Consider the following 13849-nt stretch of genomic DNA (forward strand, 5'->3'; position numbering starts at 1 on the left):
ATTACATCGGTTATACATCCACATTTTTACATAATGCCATATTAGTAACTGTTGTATTCTGCTACCTTTCCTATCCTCTACTATCCCCCCTCCCCTCCCCTCCCATCTTCTCTCTCTACCCCATCTACTGTAATTCATTTCTCTCCTTGTTTTTATTCCCATTCCCCTCATAACCTCTTATATGTAATTTTGTGTAACAATGTGGGTCTCCTTGGTACAGCAACTAGCTGCTTAATAAAAAAATTCCTGGAAAAATGAATGACATTAAAATTATGTTTATAGGAAAAATTTAATAAAACATAGGTGGTTGAATTTTTTAAATGCACATTCAGATTTGCTGAGTTTTTACCTTTCTAAATTACTTTGCAAATCTTTCAGATGAAAATAGGAACAATAGGAACAGTAGTAGGATATTGAGTTTAGTGAAAAGTGGCTCCTGTGCAAACCCCATCCAAAGAGCTGAGATTTGGGGGTTCAGATTAGATGAGCTGATTATTCACAAATTTCCAAACTCTGAACTCCTGGATATTCTAGGAGCCTTTGGAATTTTCTTGGTGAACATTTAGATCCTAAGACTATTCCAAAGTCAAAGTTATATGAACATAAGTATGTTTTTTTTTGGCGGGGGGGGGGTGGTTGGTGTAGTTCTTCCTTCAAAATGTGTGACAAGGAAAACGCATGCATTTTTTTGCATGAACAATGCAGAGACAGAGGAGACAGAGACATGATGCAGTATTTTTTTCAGTGTGGATGAAATACTTGGTATTGATGTCAATTTTCCTGGAGAAGAAATAATGAATGCAATTAAAAGATACCTATGTATGCTATAGTCAATCTGTAATTACATTTTAGGAGAATAAACCAAGGGTGAGTTTATATATTTTTTTAAATGGATATAATGTAGTCTTTGGGTAAAAACTTGTGTGTTTTTCATTTTCTCTTTTTAATGAGTGTCTTTTAGTTTTGGTCAATGCATCTGATGAAACTCTTCTGCGTGTGACCTTTACTTCTTAAGTATCCTTAAAAAGGGGGTGTACTTCGGAGTACTTAACTGATAGCAATTATGTGTAACTTGTTGAAAAAGAAGAAAAATATGACATTTTGAGAGTCTAACACAGAGAAAATTTAATTTGCCAATTAACAAATCCTTTTCTTTTTATTACTCCTATAGATTAAAGATAGAACCCATTTTAATATTTTTCTTTTCTTTTTTACTACCAGTTAGTTTCTATACGGATGATCTAATTTCCATGTAAGCCCTGAAATAACAGAAGAACATAGAGTTCAGGCAGGGTGAGATGGAATTCAGGTGGAAAGACATAAGGTGCAGGTGTGTTGCCATTTGAAATACTGCTTTGACCCCAATGTTGAGATTTAGTGTTAGAAAACAGAAGCCAAGTATTAAGCTGATAAAGCTAAGAACCTTTTTTTCAAGGCACTTACTTTCTTCATTTTGTCCTACTAAATCCCTTTATTTGTGTATTTATTTTACGTAGGAAGTCAAACCAAAGCATTCATATTATAGCGCCGAGCCTACCTTCTCAGAAAATACTTCCCCTCCCTTTAGGCAGGATTATTGTATTCAATAACAATGTTTACACTGAAATATATCTCACCTCCTACAGTCTGTAGTGACACATAAGAATAGCAAATGAATAAACATGTCATTTTCTCAATCAGCCTTCCCCTGAGGGAGTCCTGAGCTTGGCAACACTTGGGATGTTTACTACATCTATGGATCATTGACTGTACTTCATTAAGATGAGAGGGACTTTTTCCTCTTTGCACTCTGCCCAACAAAATCCAGGCATGAAATCCATATGCTCAAGAAATTCTCAAAATCCATCTGTCAAAAGCATAATTTTGTATATGTAGAACATCTTTATAGTTTCACAATTGATTTCAATGCTGTTTTGATCCCACTGTTTGCTCTACTTTTGATTCTACTATTCATGACAGCTCTACACACTTGAGTTGCAGGATGTCATGGTTTCTTTAGTCCCTTTAAAAAAAAGTGAAAAGTCCTATTCTAAACAATTGCTTCCAAATTTAGATGCTATATTTGTGCTTCACCAGCCTTTCTGCACTGGAATGTGTCACAAGAGACAAAACCTGATTATATCCACCCTTGAGCCCTAGACAACTTGCATGGGCTTGACAAAGAATAGTGCTCAATACAACAACATAGAAAGAGTGAATGCCTGTGGCATGTACCTCCCATCTAGAGACTGCACATACTATCTTAATGTATTTAGTTGGAGGCCAAATTTGAACCAAATTCTAGCCAAATAGGTAAACAGAAGTGATCTACAATACCCAGTTCCTTCCACATTTGCGCCACTGCAGGTTGCAAATTAGATATTATGGATGAGCCAGGTCTGATAAAATAGATACTAAAAACAGAACAATAGAGAAGGACACTAGTCTTTGGTTGACCTCAGAAGAGATTCCCAATCTCAGGACCCCCAGTCCTCCTTACATTTGTCATCTTGTTTACCAAAGTTTACTAGTACCCTAACTAGTGCAGGGCCTAAACCACAATAGCTGTATTTGGAATGGAGAAGAATCATTTCAGGAAACTGAAATAAGGCTAGGTGACTGATGGACTCTGTCAAAAAAGGGAGATGAGGCAATAGGAATGGCCCTGAGGATTTTAGCTTAGGGAATGGGGACAAGGGTAATGTCATTAATCAAGTGAGAGATGTTTATACCAGGCAGGAAGGGTAGAATGATGAGTCATGTTATGAATATGTTAAAATATTCTCAGACTCTGACATAGGGTGAAGATTTCCACTAAATCTTCTATTCTCTGCTTCAACTAGAACAGCTACAAGTGAGTCTTTGATTTATACATTTGGTTTAAAGTAAGAATTCATAGTTTTGTATCTAAAAATAGTGTGTAGATCAGGGGAAAGGTGGAAAACTTTCTCATTCAATCTGAAAGAAAAAAATAAAAGACAGCTATGTAGAGTACATATCTTACATTATATACAAAAGCAGGCAATTAAAATATCACTATTTGCAAATAAGGTATGTATCTTGCTACTCTCTCCACTTTTGGGAGGGGGGGTAGATGCTTATTTGCCACATAACTTGAAAAAAATGTAGCACATTGTAGGGGCTGCAAGCATTCCTGTATATTATCTAATGTCTATAAATAATAATTCTCACAAAAATTTTAAAAAATCAGTATCTTCTCTTTTTAAACATTTATTTTTCTGGAGAAACACCTCCATAAATCTTAAAATGTTTTGCCATGAAATCAAATTTTTTAAATATAGCAGAGATTTTTCCTGAAGTTAGTCTTTCAAAAGCAGTGGAATACTTGTTCCACAAATTTCATCTTCAAATGTTTACACTTACATAGGCACATGGGTGTGTCTGCACACATAATATTTCCTCACTCACAATCAGTGTTATCAGGAACTTCAGTCTGAAAGCAAATTTGTTTTAGAATGTTGTTAAAAGGAAAATGCAGATCTTTGGGAAATAAAATGCCTTTATATATCCGAGAAGTTGTTATGTTTGGATAGGAGGTATCTCCCCAGAAAATTGGTGTTAAAACAGGAATCCTGGAAGTGAAATGATTGGATTGTGAGAGACGTAACCTAATCAGTCCATCCTAGTTTGAATGGACTGAGTAGTAACTATAGGTGGCCAGGATATAAAGGAGGTAGGTCACTGGGGAGTTGTGCCCTTGAGAGGTTCATCTTCCAAGTGGTCATGACCCTCTCTGCTTAGCAGACACCATGATGTAAGCAGCATTCTTCCACCTCCAGGGGCTTCTTCCATGATGCTCTGACTATCACAGGCCCAGAGTGATGGAGTCGATCAACCATGGACTGAAGCTCTGAAGCCATGAACTCAAAATAAGCTTTTCCTCCTCCAAGTTGATCTTGTCAGATATTTTAGTCATAGCCATGTGGGAGTTAATCATCAGGTCTTTTCTTCACTATTATTCTCCAATTAACGACAAGGGGAAAGAGGTAAAGAGAAAAGAAAAGGAATCACCTTGGATAAAGCAAAGCAAGACCAGAGCAGAAGAGTAGATTTTACCAGACACCAAAGATAATCTCAGCTGGAAAAGGGATTCACTATTTCACATAGGAGAACTAGGTGTCCACAGCTAAGTCACACCCTATTCTCTATGAAGGATAACACTTCACTCCTGAAATAGAGCAAAGGAGTGCCTTAAAAATCTTCAGGAATCCATTCAGATCTGGAATTTAGTATTACCAAGAGTGGGACAGTTTTTTGTTTGTTTGTTTGTTTGTTTGTTTGTTTTGATAGAGTGGGACAGGCGTCTTCTTTGTTTACTCATGCTATATTTTCTAATAAAAAGAGAAACCGGATTATGAGAGGAAAAATTTCACTGTTTTAAGGTAATGGTCCAAAAACTCAATATGAATATATTTAGACATGAGTCATTATTCTCAAGACCTACAGCCTGTTTTTGAAAAAGACATACGAGTTCATTGGTATCAGATTTATCACAAGCACTGCTCACATGAGAAATCCATTTCCATTTTATTTCATAAGAACCTAGATGAGCTAAAAGCTAAAGCATTGTTATAAAAAATCAGGTAGAAGACAGTTCTTGAAGTTGTGTTAGTGAACCTGTTTGACTATTTTTAGGGGCCAGTGTTGAAAAAAAATTACCATGTATAAGATGCTATCCAGACAGTTTTGTACAATACGTATACCATGGGTTTAGGAATCAAGTTCCCACTTTGGATCTACCTCTTATTTTGCCATAAGACTTAAGGGGACTTGCTTAACTTTCAGAGACTTGATTTTATTATTCGCTGATATTTACAATAGTATGTAGTAAATGAAATGATTTAATCAATGTAGTAATCTGGACATGAATATAACACATATGTCAAAAAAGTTTGTTCCCTTCTTGTCTACTTCCTCACCTTCATTGAAGTGAAGTCACTACCTCTTTCCTAAAAATCCTTGGTATCTAATTATGAAGAGAACAGGCTTGTTCTAATAACCACATTAACTTTTGTTGACATCATTACTTAGGAAATTGCCAAGCACTGGCTCACCTGATACATGGAATCTATTAATCTGATACATTAATTTTCACAAAATCTAAGAGGTGGGTTTTTTGCTGTCTCAGCATGTTAGAAATAAAATTTCTATTCTTTAGCTTTGCTACAATAAAAAACACAATCCCATGGATTTAGATGACTTTCCATAACAAACAACAAAACATTTCTTGTTCACAGTAGCCACTGAACCTCTACTCCATGTGCCTCTTTTAAATATAGACTAAACCTATTTTGGATATGTCATTCTCCTGGAAGAGGAAAAAAAATACAAAGAGGGAGGGAGAATCAAATGACTCCTTCATACTTAGAGCTTCTGCTATCGTGTTATTAGCAAAGAAAATCTTTGGATTATTCTTGAAGACAAGGCAGGGAAATATACTACAACCACATGGAAGACAGCATAGTTGGACCTTGACAGGCAGTGGTTGACAGTCTACCATGAGATTAAATAACATGTTAAAGTGACATTATTTTTTTAAGTGGAAAAGCTAGTTGAGAATAGCAATGTAGAGTTTCTACTTCTTACCCCCTAATTCTGTTCATCGTGACTGGTGAAAAGGTCTCCTTAGAGGCGAAATTAATAGAGTCAAAAAAGCAATTTGACAAGGTCTTTACTGGTTAGTGTTTCTACTTGCATAAAGTAGAGAGTTAGGAATAAGCCATTTCTACCATTGTGTGATGAGACAGGTTGGTAAGAATGGTGTGATGAGCTATAGCCTTTAGTCTGGGTGGTTATTAAAGAAGGCTTTTTATTAGAGAGTTTTATCATCACTCTGTATCTGTTTATCAAGACAGATGTTTTAATGAAGTAGCTGGATGGGGAGCATTGAAGTTATTTTAAATAACACATGAAAAAAAATTGTGTAACAGAAGAATGACCTACTAGGACTATTGAGAAATGCCAAACTTCAACCATTCACCTGATTTGTATAATCATTACACTAATTAATATCCCTTGGTTGATATTTTATTGTCAGTCTCCTAATTTTTTGTGAGAAAAATTCAATTATTTAAATAATAAAGTTTGCTTTCCTTATAATTTCAAAGATTTAATGACAAATTTCAATTCTTCAAACCTGATATGCAGTGGTAAATTTCAAGTTCATTCTTTTCTACTTGAATATATCATTTTAACTCACAATGAAATTGGGAAGAAAGGTCAGCATTGGTCATATTGAGAAACACTAAGTGGCATAAGAACAGGAAAGACCTTATGCACAGAAACATCCTTTGACCTTAAGTATTGTAGTTTCCATACATATCTGCTTACTTTGTTTCCTCCCAGGAAAGAATTTAAATTGTATTTTTAATCTACTTTGATTCAGGCAACAATGCTGCACACATCAAAGGAAGAGAAGCTACAACCTCTGGTTCTAGACTCAAGTCAATCTGGGTCTCAACAGCAGCTCTATAATTTAGTAGCTCAGTAGCGATCTAAGGCCCAGTGTCTCATTTGTAAAAAGGGATGTTAAGAGTAACCATTTCAGAGCATTTTGTTGCTTAAGTAAAATCATGCATTTTACCATGGCAACAGCTCCTAATAAAAAAAATTTTAACCATATACTTTTAAATATTTTGTTCCTGCTGAGTAAATGTACAGTGTGGCTTTTTCTCTGAAAAATAAGGACAATAGATGTGAACCACTTTCCTGAGGTACACAGGAACTTGCTCTCCAGGGCTCTCAGTCTAGGATGGAACTTACAGTTACAGAACCACCAGTATATCGCCAGCTGCGGTCATGAGCCATGACTGAGTTTCTTTAATTAGTTCTTAACTGGGAAATCTTATCTCCTCTTAAAGAGGTAATTTCTCACAGCCCACTTAATTACATACTTTCATTCTAGGTCCCAAACAAGGTTTTATAGGTTTTCCTATTTTTTGAAGTATTAAAAGTGAGTTACTGCAAGATTAAGAATCTTGCCCAAGATTTCATGGCTAGTAAGCAATAGTACTTAAGAATCAAACAAGACAGTTTAGTTCCAACAGGATCTCAAAGAGTGAGAAATAAAATGTTAGATATTCAGAATGTACCAGTATATATTTATAAATATATAATGGCCACCTGAAGAGAGTAGCCCCACTGTTCTTGCTATAATCATCATTTCTCACTTCTTCAAAGGTTTTACTTATTCTAAGCTTAAAATTCATATTATTCATCCCATTTTATCTACTCATCAATTTAAGTTCTTCTTATCTATGGTGATCAAATAGTTACTGAAACCCTTTTTTATGCCAGACACTGAAAAAAATAGTGTATAATATAAAAGTTTCCCTGTCCTTGAGAAACTTCTATTCCACTGAGAAGTCACAGTAAGAATAAAGCTAAATAAATAAATAGGTGAGGGGGGGGGAACAGATTACAATAAAGACTTGGAAGGAAAGAGGCAAATTTCTATGTTAAAAAACAAAAGAGTGTGTGTGGGAAGGGATAATTATGTAGTATAAATGGAGAAATCTTTCCCAAAGAGGCCTAGAGATGGAAAAGAGCCATTTGTGTGAGGAACCTTTCAGGTAAGCAAATTGGCTGATACGAGGACTCAGATGAGAGCTATTCTGGCATGTTCTAGAAACTTAAGGACAACTAGAGTTACTGATTAAAATAGCCTAAGGGAGAGTAGCATAAGATGAATGGAGAGATAGGTGAGGGAAAGGTAATGTAGCACCATATGAGCCATGTAAAGAGTATGGATGGTATGTTCTAAGGTGTCTAACAAAGTCACCACATGGTTCAGACTGGTGAAGTCATAAAATTACTTTAACAACTATATAAATAATAACTATCATTTATGGGATACTTACTAAGTGCCAAGAATTCATCCAAGTCCTTTACATGTTTTTAATGCATTTAATAACACCCCTTTGAAGTCAATGCTAATATTCTTCCATTTTACAGATGAGGGAATTGAGTTATTACAAGATTAAGAATCTTGCCCAAGTTTTCATGGCTAGTAAGAAATAGTACTTAGATTCAAACAAGGCAATTTAGTTCCAGAGTTTTGGTTCTGTAGCTCATTATGTGGCATTAAAGTATGGGTTCAAATTCAAAATCAGGAATGCAATCAAAATATGTTCTGCCTGGGATAGTGGGAACAGTATTTCTTATTCTTCTCTATAGCAACATATTTTAGTATAGTTGCAAAAATGATATAATTTTAAGGGGACGTTAATGGTTTTTACTTGTTTTTCATAATAAGACTTGAAAGGAGATAGACAACTCTTCTCAAGTTGCACAATAGTTACCATAACCAAAGGAAAACTAGAGGGATTTTGTTAGTCCATATATATTAAATAATTTAAGCAATGAGCACAAGAAATATGTCAACCTTCATATGGAGATCAATTTGGAGCTACCTGAAGCAATCAGATCCCTATAAAATCCTCTTAATAAAGATGTTTTAAGTTATGGGATAATAAACCATGTTTTGGGGCTACAGAAAGTAGACTTGGAATTCTCATGGGTGTTGGGCGATATAAACCTAAAACTAGATTGCAATCCTGGAAATAGTTAAATGGAATGAATAAATATTTGAGAGAAAGCAAACAAAAATAAATTTTATGCAATTGTCTTCTAATATTTACATAATTATAATAGGGAAAATGGTTGCTATAGCAACAAAGATACTATGACAAGTATGAAAACAAGTCTAATAAAGATATTGAAAGGTACTTTAATACATATGTAAAAGAAAAAACTTCTAACAATAAAAATACAGTCATGGAGGAAACATTGGTTAGATAAATTATGAATTGAATCACAAATATTAATCAAGCACTTAACCCTACCAGGTGACCTTGAGATATATGTAAAGTTTCTACCTTTCTTCAGCTTACACTTTATCCAATAGAGAAAAAGTCAAACCCAAGAAATTAGATAAATAAAATTTCAGTGAAACATAAACATGGTAAATAAAAGTTGAGTGTTTATAAATCCAAAAATCAACATAAATTTTTCCAGTAAAGAAAATAAATCAGCCCTACTTAGTCACTTTGGAATAAATAAGTTCATGTCTACTAGATTAGTAGCAGCTAAACAAGGGATCAATGTAAACATTTTTTTTCACAACTTATGTCAATAAGCATATGGCATATGAAAATGCATTCATCTGTCATGACAAAAAAAAATATTTCTTATCATCCTGCATTTAATAGGCAGACTTCTCAATATGAGGGCAGGTTGTGTCTGTCAAAGGAGAATGATATAACCACAGTCCCCAAAGGAACTACACGAAAGAAGTGAAAAATACAGAAAATGAACAGCTATGTAAAATATATAACATAAAATTAACCAGTTGAAAGATAAAGAAGAGTTTATTTGACACAAGCTCTGTCATTGTTTGAATCTTTGGCCATTTTTTAATTTTTTTTTTTTTTTTTGTGTGTGTATGGGGTCGGGGGTAGTACTGGGGATGGAACTCAGAGCCTTGTGCATGCTAGACAAGTGCTCTGACACTGAGCTACATTCCCAACTCTATTGTTTGGATCCTGAATGTCCCCAAAGGCCCATATGCTAAAGGCTTGGTCACAAGCCTGTGGAATTAGTGGGAGGAGGTAGAACTTTTAGGAGGTGGGTGCTAGTGAAAGGAGTTAGGTCACTAGGGCATACACTTAAAGGTACCCTCTCTCTCTCTCTCTCTGCTTCTCAGGTGTCATGAGAGGACTGGGTCTCTTCTGCCCGGTTCCTCTACCATGATGTTCTGCCTCACCACAGACCCAAAGCATGGCACCAAACAACAATGGACTGAAACTTCTGACACTGGAAACCCAGATAAATCTTTCCCCATATTCAGTTGACTTTCTCAGGTATTTCATACCAGTGACAGAAACCTGACCAATACAGGCACACATAAAGTAGACTAAAGGAAGTGGGGCACTCTGGGAGGAAGTATGGAAGAAATAGGGGTTCCTACCTTTGACAGTATTTTTTCAGATCCTTTTTATCTGGTGCAACAAAACTGATACGAAAAAGATACAAGTTTTTATTTGAATGCTGATTCTGTTTGTTGGATATTTAAATTTGGAAAAGAGACTTTCATACTTATATGCCTCAATAGCTCATAAATTCAATTTAATTTAATAAATTAAAATTGAGAATTACAATGCCTACATTAGAGGATTATTGGGAGGATAAGATTAAATCTTGCATATAAAGTGCCTGACACAGAGTAAATGATATTTCACGTTTCACCATTATTTCCTCTTTACTACGTCATAAACATTACATTTAAATCTACTGTGCAGTTTAAACAGGTTTAAACAGGTTCTGGGCTGAGACCTTGTTTGTGTTTTTATTTAATTATCACAATCACCTCAGAAGTTAGTTTTCATTAACATAACATCTTTCAGAAAAAGATATTTAGGCTTAGGATGTTAATTGAAAAGTCTGAAGCCATATACTTAGAAAGTAGTGGCGCCAGAATTCAAATTTTTGTCTACCTTTCTCCAAAGTCTGTGGTCCTTACTCTGCTAAACAACCTCCCATCCTTACAGGTATCATATGTGATCCCAAGATACGCTGAAGCGAGGACTCATATAATATCTTTCCTCCCCTAAACCCCAAACCACTTCCCAGTAATCCAAACCCTTCCCCACTCTTGTACCAAAATATTATATGGGGTCATATATGGTTTTGGGAACTAGTATATTACCACATTGGAACTAGTATATTACCATATTTTCAAATGGTAGAAAATGTAACACATGAAATGGGAATAATATTTCAGACCAATTTGTATGACACGAAGAGTTTGTATAAGAGTTTGTGTAATATAGCTAAATATAGAAGTATATCATGTTAAAATAAGATGTGAACATGTAGCACAAAGATGTATATGAAGTTTAATAGTGCCAGGTAAAACATGAATGTATATGAGATTTACAAGATTTTAAATCAATAAAGCATATTAATTGTGTCTTAATCATATATATAAAAGTTAAATATAAGAGAAGTATTTTGATGTATTATGTCAATATGCACACATACCTGCATTAGTTAGATAAAAGACTATGAGAACAGGTTAATAAATATAGTTATGAAATTTAATTCAAGACAGACACAACATATTTTACATTAGTTTTAGAAATTTCTATTTTTGAAATGTGTTGAAACATCTATGATATTGGCTTATAATGTTTTCTTCCTGTATAAAAATAATAAATAGAACTTTAGAATTAAAATATTCAAAACAGTGCATCACAAAAGGAAGTTATTTCAAAATGTATCCTGCATCAACTTTTAGGCATGGAATCTTAAACAGTCACCACGCTGAAACTCAGCATGGAAAAGCTGGCCTCTTTAATAACATTTTCAGTATTTTTTTTTTTTACTGTAAGTGGCACAAAATATAAGCATCATGAATATTTTCTCACTTGCTGTATTTAAAGTAAGTAGAAAACATTATTTTATAGCAGTTACTGTGAAGGATCTTTGTGTGAATTTTTTCATGAAAGACTTTAAGAAATTTGAGTAGGTGATATTGATTTGAGAGTAAATTTACAGTATTGCAATAAGGAAACACACCAGGAAACAGCCATTGAAACAGAATGTAAATCACTGAACCTGTAAAACTAAAAGAGGGTGAAGAAACCAGGGGACATAAGTTGAGAAAAACTGCAGAATGCCTTCAGTCATAGAAATGAAGTTTATCAAGAATACAGGGGATTCTGGCCTCTGCTTAGCATATAGAAAATGTGAAAAAAAAAATCATTCCCTATCTTAAAACAGGAGAAAAACCTGGTTAATCTAAATATTCACAATTTTTAAAAAATTATTAGAGAAATGATGTTGTAGAGCAATCAACTAACTAGTAAAGACAAATATTCCAAAGGAGAGAGGGATGTGATTGGGATCTGTTATCTGGGCACAGACAACAGGTGCAGGTAAGAAAAATTCCACAAGTTTTTTTAAAAATTGCTAAAAGCCAAGTGCTGTCTAGGATACAATATAGAATTGACTAGAAACCAGTCACAAGAGAGATTACTGGTCATTCACAGGAGCTTCATGGATCTCATCAAGTGCTCATAACAGGCTGGGACAGGGCAAGAGATCAGAGAGAGCCTACCTACTGGTTTATGTCAAAGAAGGAGACCAGCAGATGTTGTGAACAAGGCATTACTTTCATTCTTGGTCTTTTTCTCCTGTCTTCTCTATGGAAAGAATAGAAAACACTGTCACCCTCAGACTGAGGAACAGAACCTTCATACCTGGAAGGAAAGAAGAGATGATAATGCTATTTCCCTGTAAGGAGGCAGGAAAATATCCACAATTATTACAGAATTTTACCATAGAGGAGGGACAAAGCCATTGAGAAGACCCCAATGTTGGGACTCAGAGGCACATTGTTATCCTAGATGGAGACAACAGAATGCAGGACAACAGATCATATACCTCCCCATCACCACCAAAGTGGAAAGCACCAAGGAACAAATAACAAGAACCTACTGCAAAGGATCCTGAGGAATATGGAAGGAAAACCTTTTTTTAAAAAAAAAAAAAACTATTCTTTTAGTTGTCAATGGACCTTTATTTATTTTTTATTTATTTATATGTGGTGCTGAGAATTGAACCCAGTGCCTCACACCATGCTAGGCAAGCACTCTAACCCTGAGCCACAACCCCAGCCCCAGGAAAACCTTTCTGAAGCACAAGCTCACTGAGAAAGCCCACATATGCAGATGGAACTTAAACATTAAGAAAAACCCTCTGCAACACAGCACCCATTGTCAAATGAAAGTGATGCTATAAAATGTAAAGTCTCTGGTCTACTGAGGGTAGTGTAGACTCAGCTAAAGCCTGAGTGGAATAAATAAGTTATGCACACTAAGTCCCAACAAAGGAAAAGCTGTGCTCATTTCCAGGAATAAACATTATTTACCTCAATCTCTTGTACTAATAGATGTCTGCCTTTCAACCAAAAACTACAAAGAAACAAGGAGGAGAAACAATAAAAGCATTATTGGATATGACCCTGATGCAAGAATCATATGGAGAATTTAACATAATGATTAAATGTTAAAGGATCTTGTGGGAAAAGGTAGGCAACATGTAAGAACACAAAGGGAATCAATAGAGAGATAGAAACACTTTATGAAAGAAGCCCAAGGTGGCTCAAAATAAAAAATAAAAAAGGTTCAATCCCTGGTATCAAAAAAAAAAAAAGAATTCCATGGTATGGCAGATATATATATATATATATATATATATATATATATATATATATATATATATATATAGCATAACAGAGACAAAGAAGTGCCTTTGACAGGGCCATTAACCAACTTGATACAGCGTACAGCGAAGGTAATAATTAGTGAACTTCTTGAAGGCAAGTCACTAAAAATTATCCAAACTGAAATGCAAAGAGAAGAAAAAGTGGGGAGAAATGATAATCCAACAACTGTGTGGAAAATACCACCATAATCTATCATATTGTAATTGAAATCTGGAAGTGTACGAGAAAGAATTAGTAGAAGAAATATTTGAAAAATTAATAGCTAAGTACTATCCAAAATTAGTGAAGCAGGCCAGACCACAGATCAAAGTTCAAAGAATCTCAATCAGAATAAACACCAAGAATAAGTTGGTTGTTTGACTAGAAAGAGTTTTCAGTAAACCATTAACCATCTATGCGGCCAGGGGAATAGACAAATGAACTAGGAAATAGAGAATGTTTGTTCAACTACTTGAATTTTAGACCTAAGGTCTTAAGTTAAGGGTGTTTGTTTTTTTTTTTTTGAAATATTTATTTTTTAGTTATAGGTGAACACAATATCTTTATTTTATTTTTATATGG

At 34.7% G+C, this 13849-nt stretch overlaps 1 long non-coding RNA gene across 1 annotated transcript; it reads left to right on the plus strand.

Moving 5' to 3' along the window:
- Positions 1-2779: 2779 nt before the first annotated feature.
- Positions 2780-13189, plus strand: LOC139706496 (uncharacterized). Its single transcript, XR_011708122.1, has 3 exons — positions 2780-2833; positions 9704-9860; positions 12953-13189. It is a non-coding gene; the product is annotated as an uncharacterized lncRNA (long non-coding RNA).
- The last annotated feature ends 660 nt before the right edge of the window (positions 13190-13849 follow it).

This window comes from Marmota flaviventris, chromosome 7, assembly GCF_047511675.1.
Source record: "Marmota flaviventris isolate mMarFla1 chromosome 7, mMarFla1.hap1, whole genome shotgun sequence".
In the NCBI taxonomy this organism is placed as follows: Eukaryota; Metazoa; Chordata; class Mammalia; order Rodentia; family Sciuridae; genus Marmota; species Marmota flaviventris.